This window comes from Muntiacus reevesi, chromosome 21 (assembly GCF_963930625.1).
Source record: "Muntiacus reevesi chromosome 21, mMunRee1.1, whole genome shotgun sequence".
Classification (NCBI taxonomy): domain Eukaryota; kingdom Metazoa; phylum Chordata; class Mammalia; order Artiodactyla; family Cervidae; genus Muntiacus; species Muntiacus reevesi.
In genome coordinates this window covers 41,422,963-41,435,929 of record NC_089269.1, presented here as the reverse complement: position 1 = coordinate 41,435,929, position 12,967 = coordinate 41,422,963, and positions in this window count along the sequence as shown.

Here is a 12,967-nt window from a genome sequence, read left to right as displayed (position 1 = left end):
TGTAGACTACTCATTTGGCATTATGCTAAAATGGAAAGGTTTTTAAAAGTGGAAAATGCACAGAGACTCTTTCTTTCATCAATAGAATATGCCTGTCAGTGCAGGAGTCATGAGAGACAAGGGTTCATTCCTTGGGTCAGGAAGATCCCCTGGAGGAAGGCATGGCAACCCATCCAGTGTTCTCACCTGGAGAATTCCATGGACAGAGGAGCCTTGCGGGCTACAGTCCATAAGGTTGCAAAGAGTCGAATATGACTGAGTGGAATTAGCACTCATGCACAAACATCTTCCAATAAAGAGGTTAAATGTCTTTACCTCACTTTGTTTGAATCTTGTCTCCATAAGAAGTTACAGGTTATGATAGTACAAAAAAATTAAGTATTCCCCTGTCTTCAAAAAGCAAAACAAAACAAAAACAGTTGGCCCTATATTTGTTTTCTACTTTTCCTATTGACTTTGATTCAAACCAATTTACTATAGAGCAAAGCTTAATGAATGCTGACTACCAAAGGACCGATGCATTCTAATTGTGGTGCTGGGGAAGACTCTTGAGAGTCCCTTGGATGGCAAGGAGATCAAACCAGTCTATCCTAAAGGAAATCAATTATGAAAATTCATTGGAAGGATTGTTGCTGAAGCTGAAACTTCACTACTTTGGCCACCTGATGCGAAGAGCTGACTCATTGGGAAAGACCCTGATGCTGGGAAAGCTTGAAGGCAAAAGGTGAAGTGGGTGGCAGAGGATGGGATGAATTGATAGCATCACTGACTCGATGGACATGAAATTGAGCAAACTCTGGGAGCTACTGGAGGACAGAGAAACCTGGTTTGCTGCAGTCCATGGGATCGCAAAGAGTTGGACGAGACTTTTTGATTGAACAAAAAAGGTTAAAAGCTTCAGTGTTAAAAAAAAAAAAAAGCTTCAGTGTTTTGAATTAATAATCTAAGATACAATGTGAAGACTCAAGGTGGTCTCCTTACTATTTGGAGTTTAGCGATTTGAGAACTTACAACAGTGATAAGAGCAGTGATAGGAGCACCCTTCTTCTATCTCAATCTCTTATTCTATAATGTATCTTTTACCTCTTGATCCTTATCCTGTATTTCTAACCACAAATTGACCATGACATCATTGTTTCCCAAAAGTTCACCTCCAGTGGTAGAGACAAGAGTTTTCTATAAGCGTCTCCACCAAGGTTCTCGCACAGTTCTGCTCTGGCAGGTGTACATGCCTGGATTACCAGATTTTCTTGCTAGTTTTGACTTTTCCAACCACACAAGTGTCTCATGAGGTTGTTTAATAACTTTTACTCTTTGGGAGCTTTTCTTCCTCAGCTTCTCTAGCAAATGTGTAAGGTGTTAATGCTCAAAAGAGTTTCATTTCTCTGGTAAACACTGCATCATGCAATAACATATTTGGTAGAAGGGAAATATTTCTTTCATAACTAGATATATATACCCACACTGATTCTGCCATCTTTTCATACTAGGAAGTTCAATTAGAATATGATTGTCAGATTTAGTAAATAAAAGTAAATTTACATCTAAGTAAATTTAGTGTTCAGATAAATAACTAATGCTTTCTAGGAAATTATGCCTCATATAATATTTGGTATATATTTATATAAAAAGGCTCATTTATTTAAAATTTGACTTATCTTTCAGATCTGGTTTCCTTGGTGTGTATGCCTAGAAGTGTCAATGTATGATAAAAATCACTACAATATTGTAAAGTAATTAGCCTGCAACTAATAAAAATAAATGGAAAAAAAATTTGACTTAGCTGAGGATTCTGTATTTTATGTAGCAACTTGAAATTGAAAAAAAAAAAAAAAAAAAAAAAAAAAAACCTGAGCAGTCCCAGAATAAATGAAACCTAGAACATTCTCTGATGCAACATAGAATTCTTCATCATGGGTAGATGGGCCCTTTACTTCACTCTCAGCCTCTTTTCACATTTGTAAATGTGTCATTACCTGTTTAGAAGAATCAGCTTTCCTCTTCTTAGGCAGGCCACAGTGGTCAGTTACTTCTGTCAAGAGGACACATGAGAGTGCTACTATTGAGAAAGCTAGTTCTTAGGTAGGTTGAAAAGGAGTCCAGGGCTCTCAAGGAGGATAAAGGGGTCTGGGACTCTCGAGGAGGGGAAAGGGACAAATGCTTTTTTCTACATTACTTTGTCTTAGTCATATAAGACATTTTTTTCTTAAACTTTGAGTTGTTATGACAACAATCTTTAAGAATAACTTTATTTAAGCCCAGAGCTAATGATTATAGGACAAAGCAACTCACCTTCCTCAAGGGGATGTTTTTCCTTAAGTTCTGTACTAATGATTATATAACAACAATGTATCTTGTTGGAAGACATGTTTTTTCTTCTTAATAAGAATCTTCTGACGAATCTTGTTATCTTATATCCTGGAAGTGGGTCTGGTAAAACCTTTTGTTAGTTCTAATTTTGTTAATCTAAGATGTATGTTGTGTGAGTAAGTCTGGTGAAGTATATAAGGCCTTGATAAGACCAGTGAGGGGGGCAATTTTTGCTCCCTTCTGGTGTCTATGCCAGAAGATTTCTCTGACCTTTTTCCCTGTAATAAAACTTCTGCCACACAAAAGCTCTGAGTGAGCAAGCCTGGTCCCTGATCCTGAAGTTAAATCTTCTTTGGAGATCATGAATTGACACTGTACACCATAATCCATCACTATCTTGATCCATATAACTAACTGATTCAGAAAAGCTACCCCACAGATTTTCTTAAACAGCTTTGGTTTAAGTTGCATTTTTAAAAATAGGCAATATTCTGAATAGAAATGATTCAATATTAAAAAAATTGTAGATCATGAACTCTAATCAAGTGATTATTTCAGTCAATACTCTATCATACACAGCTGGAGAAATACAATAGGAATGTAGATCACTAACCTAACAGATACACGATCAGTTTGTAATAGCAGCATAGGTCAATGGTTCCTAAACTGTGGTGACTAGTGAGGTAGAAATTACTAGGCAGGCAGTATGGAGCTCTGAGACTGTGGTCTTGTTTTCAGTAAATTGTTCTGAATTCCTGGAATGTGTCTTTAGTCTGATAAATTATCAACACTCATGTCCAGGGAAGGGCAGTAATTAAATTCTATTCCACATGCTTGAGGGAAAAACAACTGCGGATCATTAATCTTAGGCCTATACACCTGGTCCACGGTAAAATGGCCAGAGGGCATGACAATGGATGGTGACTTAATCCAAGGATCAAGAGAAGCCATAAAGATGTTAAGTATCTTGACCTTTAAATTGATTGGTTAGAAATGATGTGATTTAAGGAAGGATATAAAAACTGCTGTAAGTCCCACCTTGAGAGGATTCTTTATCCCCTCTCAGTGTCTATGCTGAGAGCTTTGTACTTTCCCCCTCTTTAATCCTATTTACTTGTGACTGTGAGTGTTTGTGTGTTCATTGATTCCATTCCTCTGCTCCTCTGACAAGAACTCTGATTTCCCTCTCACTAGGACACCTGGGGACATTATGATCACTTGGGAACTTATCATCACTTGGGAACACAAGTTCTCAGGCCCAACCCTAGAAAGAGGAATTGTAGGAATAGAGTTCAGTAATCTCCTTTTTAAGAAGCTCTCTAGATGATTCTGATATTTATAAAACTTGGGAATCACTGACCTAAGGCTTTTACTCATTTCCAATCATGATCTTTCAGATGAGTTATCTTTCTAAGAAAGAAGAAAGGTATTACCTTGGGAATTGAAGGAATTGCAATTTTAACTGAATCCTTTACCTGTGTACATGGTTCATCAAATGATTCAAGACAAGAGCAGCTTGAAGGTGAATCTAATCAATGTAGATAACTAACTGGGATAATTGCCTCACTCTCTGCATTACTTAGCCTGCATATAAATTGCCTTAAGCCATGTTCATATGCCAATGGTGCATCAGTCCAGGAATAAGAGATTAACAAATCTCAGAGAATTTTTGAAACTTGTGTGGTTTTCAGACCAAATCATTATGGAATCATGTCACTAAGCAAATACCTGGGAATCAATATACTTAAGGAACAAGTATTAAAAATAACTTTTGGCTGATGGAACAGGGTTTATAGAATGTGCTAAGTCAGTTTATATTAAAATAGCATTAAAATGCATTTTTAAAAATCGTCAACTAAAATGCACATATTTTAGTGATTTTTTGCATGTGAGTTAGCATGCCATTAAAGATTTACAAACTCCATGAAGTGCTAACACAGCCGTAATTGTAAATACTTTGAAAAAGCTCCACAAATCTATCATTTCACCTAACCATTTAAATAGGAAATTCTTTCTAAAGAGAGATCATGTGAAATTAAAACTGAGGATATAATAGCAGTGTTGAAAATTGTTAATGTTTGTTGTTGACATTTCATAGTAAGTATTTTCACTTAGGCAGTTTTTAAACTGAACTATGCAGACCTAATATATTTTAATGTATTATTAAAATTCAACTCAGAAACACTCTGGTTCTTGTTTATTATTTTAAATGAGCAATTTAAAGCTATTACACTGTGAGAAAACAAAATTCAACTGAGTAAGTGTAAATATCATTGTCTTTATTCACTAATTCATGAATTTGGTAGCATCCCATCTGAAAAATAGAAACTGACATAGAAAATGGGAGATTTTCAACAGCATAAAGCAGATGGGACAAGGAAGCCTGAAATAAAAGAGAATTATTTTAGGCAAGGTCACCTTCCTTTGGGAGAAGACAGGACTCTATGTGGTGGATTGACTCATTAGTGCTGGCCAGGAAATTCCAGACTGACTTAAAAGTCATGTTCCTGGGAAGGAATGATTTAGGTATTAAGTCTTGCTGACCTGGGGCTTAGCATGCATGCTAAGTTGCTTCGTTAGTATAAAACTCTTTGCAACACTATGGACCCTCTAGGCTCTCTGTCCATGAGATTCTCCAGGCAAGAATACTGGAATGGGTTGCCATATTCTTTTCCAGGGGATCTGCCTAACCCAGGGGTTGAACTCATGTCTCTTATGTCTCCTGCATTGGCAGGAGGGTTTACCACCAGTGCAACATAGGAAGCCTGGTACTTAGCGAAAGTGACTCCATTTGTGACCTGTTGTTTCCTTTTTAAGACAATATGTATGCAGCTTTCTGATGAAAGTTCTTTATTTATCTTTGATCACTTATTGCAAATAAATTACACATGATGGCAATTTTAATAAAATATAAACATACAGTATTCCAAAATGTGAATATATATGTATGCGTATATATATATATATATATATATATATATATATAAAATGTTTTAAAATTTGTCTTAATTTTACCTAAATCTGGCTTCCTTGGTGGCTTGGTTCAGTTCAGTTCAGTTCAGTCGCTCAGACGTGTCTGACTCTTTGCAGCCCCATGGACTGCAGCACACAAGGCCTCCCTGTTCATCACCAACACCGGGAATTTACTCAGACTCACGTCCTTTGAGTCCGTGATGCCATCCAACATTCTCATACTCTGTTGTCCCCTTCTGCTCCTGCCTTCTATCATTCCCAGCATTAGGCTCAGTTGGTACAAATCCAGCTGCATTCCTGGAGACCCGGGTTCAATCCCTGGGTCGGGAGGATGCCCTGGAGTAGGAAATAGCAACCCACTTCAATATTCTTGCCTGGAAAATTTCTTGGAGCGAAGAACCTGGCAGGCTGTAGTTCATGAGGTCACAGAGTCAGACGTGAATTAGAGACTGAGCACACACATAAATTATGAGATTAATAAATAATTGTAGCTTCAAAATGGATGATAGAAAATAACATCCATGCTTGGGAAAATTATAATAAAACAACACAACACTGCAAAAGAGACATCTTTAAAGTAGCTCAAGGAAGGAGGATACCTAAGAACTAAAAAGGAAAATATCTCTGTGATAATAAAATAAGCAAAAGAAATCACAGTACTATGATCAACTGTTTAGTAGACTGTGACTAGCTATCAGCTATAAGCTTTCATTTAGTGTTTGGGAGGATTCAGCTTAGACTGCTCAATGAAGTGTGAATATGAAGTTTAAGTGAAAGTCATTCGTAAATAAAAATGCCATTACAATTTCCTAGCAGAAAACAAAAATAATGGAATGAAACTTGATCAAGTGACAGGAGGAAATAAGAGAACACAAAAGTTAACCTAGAAAAAGTGTAGAAGATTTAGGAAGTAGAGTCATTCACTGTTACCTCTGTCCCTGTGAGAAAGAACAGGAACCTAGCAACCCCGGAGTAAAGTCCCTCTTTGCACTGACTGACCATCTAATATCACCTCCTCAATTCTTGAATCTTTTCCCCACAACTACAACTCATCACGGTTCATCTTCCTTTCTCCCCTACATGCTGGCAAGGAGTTTCAGTTCAGACAGGAAGGCCCCTGAAGAACTAAACAGTAACAACCCTTGTAGCATTTTTCATAGGTGATTGGGAAGTAGATTAATAAAATATACGAATTCTGCAGCATTAAAGGAGAAAAAAATAGATAAGTGAGAAAATGAGGAATTAAATTTTAGTCCCAGTTTATACTAGTAGAATTTTTACTCAAGTCCTGAGTAAGGAATTCCATACATTTATTTTGGTTTTATGGTTTGAATTGAACCAAATAGTAAATCAAGTAATAGAAATTTTGAAATGAAACAGTAGGAACTTTTCTCTGATATTTAAGTAAAATGACATATTGGAGAAATTTTATTTCGTTGTATAAACTACATGTTAAAAATAAATTCTAAAAATTCAAATGTATATAAAAGGAAAAGAGCAAATAAATGCTATGCAAAATGATAGAAAAGAATCCAAACTTGACAGTAAACACAATAAATGTATCTGTATTTAAATTATCAGTAAACACAGGGTATGTAATGCTACATATCGTATATAAGAGATATGCCTAGAAAATAAAATAAATATAAAATAAAGTTATATCAACTGAAGATGAACACAAATCAATCTAAAAGAGCCATGGTGAGAACAAGTTAGATTCTAAAATAAGAAAAAGGAAAAGAGCATTATTAAGTAAAAGCAAGTTTTCTTCTTAATGACATGTGGTACAATTTACTAAGATATAATTATAAATGAACCTCAATATACCTAGTACCAGAGTTTCAGAATGTATGTGCTCTGCGCTTAGTTGCTCAGTTATGTGGAAGTCTTTGCGCATGAACTGCAGCACGCCAGGCTCCTCTGTCCCTGGGATTCTCCAGGCAAGAATATTGGGTGGGTTGCCATAACCTCCTCCAGGGAATCTTCCCAACCCAGGGATCAAACCTGGGTCTTTTATGTCTCCTGTATTGGTAGGAAAGTTTTCCTTTTTCTTTTTTTTTTTTTTTGTCACTAGCACCAACTGGAAGCCCATATATACCACATGTAAGACTCTTGAGAGTTCCTTGGACTGCAAGGAGATCAAATCAGCCAATCCTAAAGGAAATCAGTCCTGAATATTCACTGGAAGGACTGATGCTGAAGCTGAAACTCCAATACTTTGGCCACCTGATGAAGAAATGACCAGTAGGAAAAGACCCTGATGGTGGGAAAGATTGAAGGCAGCAGGTGAAGGGAACTGAAGAGGGTGACATGGTTGGTTGGCATCACTGACTCAATGGTCATGAGTTTGAGCCAGCTCTGGGAGTTGGTGATGGACAAGAAGTCTGGCTTGCTGCAGTCATCCTTGGGGTCACAAGGAGTTGGTCACAATTGAGTGAATGAATGGAAGTGAACTGAATTTAAATACTTAGTGAGAAGCCGCTATATAGCACAGCGAACTCAGCTTGGCACTCTCTGATGACCTGGATGGGTGACATGAGTGTGGAGGAGGTCCAAGAAGGAGGGGATATATGTATGCACATAGCTGATTCACTTCATTGTACAGCAGAAGCATAACATCAGAAAGCAACTATGTTGGTGGTTCTTGTTTAGTTGTTAAGCCGTGTCTGACTCCTGTGATCCCATGGGCAGTAGGTAGCCTGCCAGACCCCTCTGTCCATGGGATTTCCCAGGCAAGAATACTGGAGTGGGTTGCCATTTCCTTCTTTAGGGGATCTTCTTGAGCCAGGGATTGAATCTGGGTCTCTGAATTGCTGGTGAAATCTCTACTGACTGAGACCCATGCTTTCTAAACATGAAAATGAAAACATAAGAGGTAACTGTAGGAGAATATTTTTATGACTTGGGAATGAAAACCATTTCTTAAAGAAAACACAAGATTGATACCTTTTACTTCATAACAAATTTAAACCTATCTAGATCAAAATTCCCTGCTAAACATGAAAAGACATGGAAAAATAGAAATGCTATTTAAAACATATATAACAGACAATCAATACACAAGCATATATATATATATATTTTTTTTTCTATTAATCAAAGGTTAAAATTTTAAGACCAATTTAAAACTAAAATTATGAATTAAGTATATTCAATCAGATGATACAAATTATAAATAAGCATGTAAAAAGGTATTCAAATTATCTAGTATTCAGGAAAATGAAAAAGAAAATTTCAATTAGATACAATTTTAGACATACAAGTAAACTTTTTCAGTTTGAAATATAAAGTAGTGGAGAGACTGAGGAACAAGAGAAATATTTTTTATACTTACAAGGAAGTACATTGTTAGAAGAAATTTGGAGAGCTGATTGGCAATGCCCATTTGTGGGCATTGAATATTGCAGTAATGACTCTGAGCAAGCCATACTTTTCTGTTAAAGTTGGCTGAGTAAATGCTTTTGCCAATGAGACAGCTGCAGTCCTGACTTATGTGGATCCTTAGAAAGATTTTCTTCACTAGGGCCTGCCCAGTCCCTTGGTTATGGGAACCTTGACCCTATCATTTGAAGCAGCCCCTGATAGCTGCAGAGGATGAGATGATTGGGTTGATGGTTGGTTGATTACCAACTCAATGCACATGAGTTTGAGCAAGCTCTGGGAGATGGTGAAGGACAAGGAAGCCCAGCATGCTCCAGTCAGTGGGATTGCAAAGAGTTGGACATGAATGAGCAACTACAACTGACAGCTATCAGGGATCAGAAAAGTTTTTGCTTTTAACTAATTAAATAGGAAAAAACAAACAAACTAACAGATTTTTGTGTGAGGCACTGCCTTGATTGTACAACATGAGACTTAGGTTTTTCTTTTTTTTAAATAAAACTATATCAAGACCTGCTTCTTAAAGATTCTAAATATATTATCCCTATTTATATTATTATGTATTCTTTAATATTATATTCACTGAGACTTACTTGGTCAAAAGTAAACACAAAGATACTTTTATGTTCCTGTCTATTCTTTGATTTTAATGTTGATTTAATTGAAAATGGGACTTCTCCGTAGCTCAGATAATAAAGAATCTGCCTCCAATGCAGGAGACATGGCCTGAAATGTAGGAGACCCGGGTTCAGTCCCTGGGTTGAAAAGATCCTCTAGAGAAGGGAACAGCAACCCATTCCAGTATTCTTGCCTGGGAAATCCCATGGACAGAGGAGCCTAGCGGGCTACAGTCCATGGGATCACAGAGAGTCAGACATGACTTCGAAACCAGCACTATGAGGACTGAAAATAAAATTATGATGACAGGTTTGGTTGTTAAATTATTTGTTGCTATTATTATTATTTACTGTTTGAAATTTGTATTTGATGGAGCTTAGTTTTTAAAATAATTCATTATGAAATGATTTTAAATATACATTAAAGTTGCAAGAAAAGACAAAACACTGTCATACTCCTCACCTCACCATATGATCAGTGGTAAATGATTAATTTCATCCACCCATCCCATGCATAAAACCTTGAAAAATTTTGCCTATTATCCCAGTAATGTCTCTTTATCCCATTCTGGTCATGATTCCACCTTAAATTATGTGGCTATGCATAATAAAGGAATGCTTAGGAGACTCTGCAGTGTATAATATATGGTCAAACTGATCAGCATGGGCTCCTTTATTACAGCTTAATTGGTTTCTCCAATGATTTGGAATCTTTGCTGAATGACTTTGGAGAAGCGTAAGCTCATTAATTTGCCTGAGATGAATGCTGTTAAGTGGTTCAATACAGCTACCAATTGGGTAAACCTAATCTCACTATTTTATCACCAGGGTGACTTCTCTTATGCAAATTCTGATTCATATTCTTCAATAAACTTTATGGCATTTCACTCTGATTTCTTCTGGACCAAATATTCTACAACATTATCAGTCAGCAATTACAAAACAGATCGTTGTGTCTTTCCCCCACACTGATCTTTGATAGATCCGGTTTTCTGCAGCAGATAGGAAAAAGCAGACAGAGTAACAAATGATATACAAATTAAAATTCATTAACCTTGTAAAATTACTTAGTATCAACAGTAGACAAAAATGGGCTTCCCTGGTGGCTCTGATGGTAAAGAATCACCTGCGATGTCAGGAGACCTGGGTTCAATCCCTGGGTCGGGGAGATTCCCTGGATGAGGGAATGACAATACACTCCATTATTGTTGCCTGGAGAATTCCATGGTAGAGGAGCCTGGCAGGCTACAGTCCATGGGGTCACAGAGTCTGACACTGCTGAGTCATTAACACTTTATCAGGAGACCAAAATGCTGGTATTAATAATATCTAGTAAGCCTTAATAATTCATCAAGATACTGAGATATATATCAAGATATATATATATATATTGTATATCAAGATATATATATATATTGTATATCAAGATATATATATATATATATATTGTATATCAAGATATATATATATATAGATAGATAGATAGATAGATAGATAGATAGATAGATATAGTATATCAAGATACCCATTCATCTATCACTGGATACTAAGGATGTTTCCATATCTTTTCTACTGTAATTAAAGATGCTATGAATATTGGAGTACATATATCTTTTCTAAATAGTGTTTTTGTTTTCTTTGGGTAAATACCCGGGAGTGGAAATGCTGGATCATGTGGTAGTTCTATTTTTAATTTTTTGAGGCCTCTTCATGTTTTCCATCAGTTCAGTCTCTCAGTTGTGTCCTACTCTCTGCGACCCCATGGACGGCAGCACACCAGGCTTCCCTATCTATCACCAACTCCCAGAGCTTGTTCAAACTCAGTCAGTGATGCCATCAAACCATCTCATCCTCTGTTGTCCTCTTCTCCTCCAGAGTCAATCTTATCCAGCATTGGGTCAAAATAGAATCCTCCATTGATCTAGTTCCATTGGTTCTTTTTTTTCCCATGAGTTATGGAGTGCATCTTATTTTTTGAAGCTATAGTTTCCCAAAACATAGGATGAACTATAGAAGTATGGCTAGCTCTGTTGGTTGTTTTGCCACACTATTTTCCCCCCATATTTCTCACTCTGGATACGTTTTTAATACATGCTAATAACTTAGACTCTTCTTGGCTTCTCCTTTATACTGTACTGTCTTTAGTGTTCAGTTCAGTCACTCAGTTGTGTTCAACTCTTTGCAGCCTCATGGACTGCAGCACACAAGGCTACTCTGTTCATCACCAACTCACAAATCTTGGTCAAACTCATGTCCATCAAGTCGGTGATGCCATCCAACCATCTCATCCTCTGTTGTCCCCTTCTCCTCCTGCCCTCAATCTTTCCCAGCATCAGGGTCTTTTCGAATGAGTCAGCTCTTCACATCAGGTGGCCAAAGTATTGGGAGTTTCAGCTTCAGCCTCAATCCTTCCAATGAACACCCAGGACTGATCTCCTTTAGGATGGACTGGTTGGATCTCCTTCCAGTCCAAGGGACTCTCAAGAGTCTTCTCCAACACCACAGTTCAAAATCGTCAATTCTTCGGCACTCAGTTTTCTTTATAGTCCAACTCTCACATCCATACACAACTACTGGAAAAACCATAGCTTTGACTATATAAACCTTTGTTGAAAAAGCAATGTCTCTGCTTTTTAATGTGCTGCCTAATTTTGTCATAGCTTTTCTTCTAAGAAACATCTTTTAATTTCATGTCTGCAGTCACCAACTTCAGTGATTTTGGAGCCCAAGAAAATAAGGTCTCTCAATGTTTCTACCAACAGTGGGTAAGGCTTCAACAGTGGGTGAGGATTCATTTTTCTCCACATCCTGGGCAACAGCTGTTATTTGTAGTCCATACAGTAATAGCCATTCTCTCAAGTGTGAGATCATGTTTCATTGTGGTTTTAATTTGCATTTTCCTAAAGATTAAAAGTCATTAATTTTCCTAATGATTAATTATAAATATATAATTAATTATATGTCTTATTTGGAAAATGCCTCTTATGTACTCTGCTCATTTTTAATCAGTTTTTTAAAATATATATTGAGTTGTATAGATTCATTGTTTATTTTAGATACCGGTGTCTTTGGTTTTAGAAACAGAATAATGCTGGTCTTATAGAATAAATTTGAAAGTATTTCCCTCTTCTCAGTTTTTTTTTTTTTTAATAATTTGATAAGGATAGGTATTGACTTTTCTCTACATGTTTGGTAGAATTTCCTGTACAGTCTTTTACTTCTGTTTGTAGGGAGTTTTTTGAATACAAATTGAGTCCAATACTAGTAATCTGTCTTTTAGAGTGTCTATGTCTTCCTGATTCAGTCTTGGAAGAGTGTATGTTTCTAGGAACTAACAATTTCTTCTAGATTGTCTAATTTGTAAGAATGTAGCTGTTGTTCAGTGGATCAGCCTTGTCAGACTCTTTGTGACCCCACGGATGGCAGCACACTAGACTGCGGGGAGCCGGCCTGACTGCTCAGGCCCCTTCTCGGCCCTGAGAGAGATCAAAAGGGTCTCTCTCTGTCCCACCACCCCTGATTTATTCAAGTGCAAATTGGCCTTTCTCACCTCCCTCAAGGAAATTGCTGCAGCCACCATTTGCCCATTCTCCTGACTCTGACAAGATTATCAAGCTCCTGTGAATCTTTAACTGATTGTAAGACGCCAGTGCCATTCTCTGCTAGTCTCAAAGAGTTGAGATAAA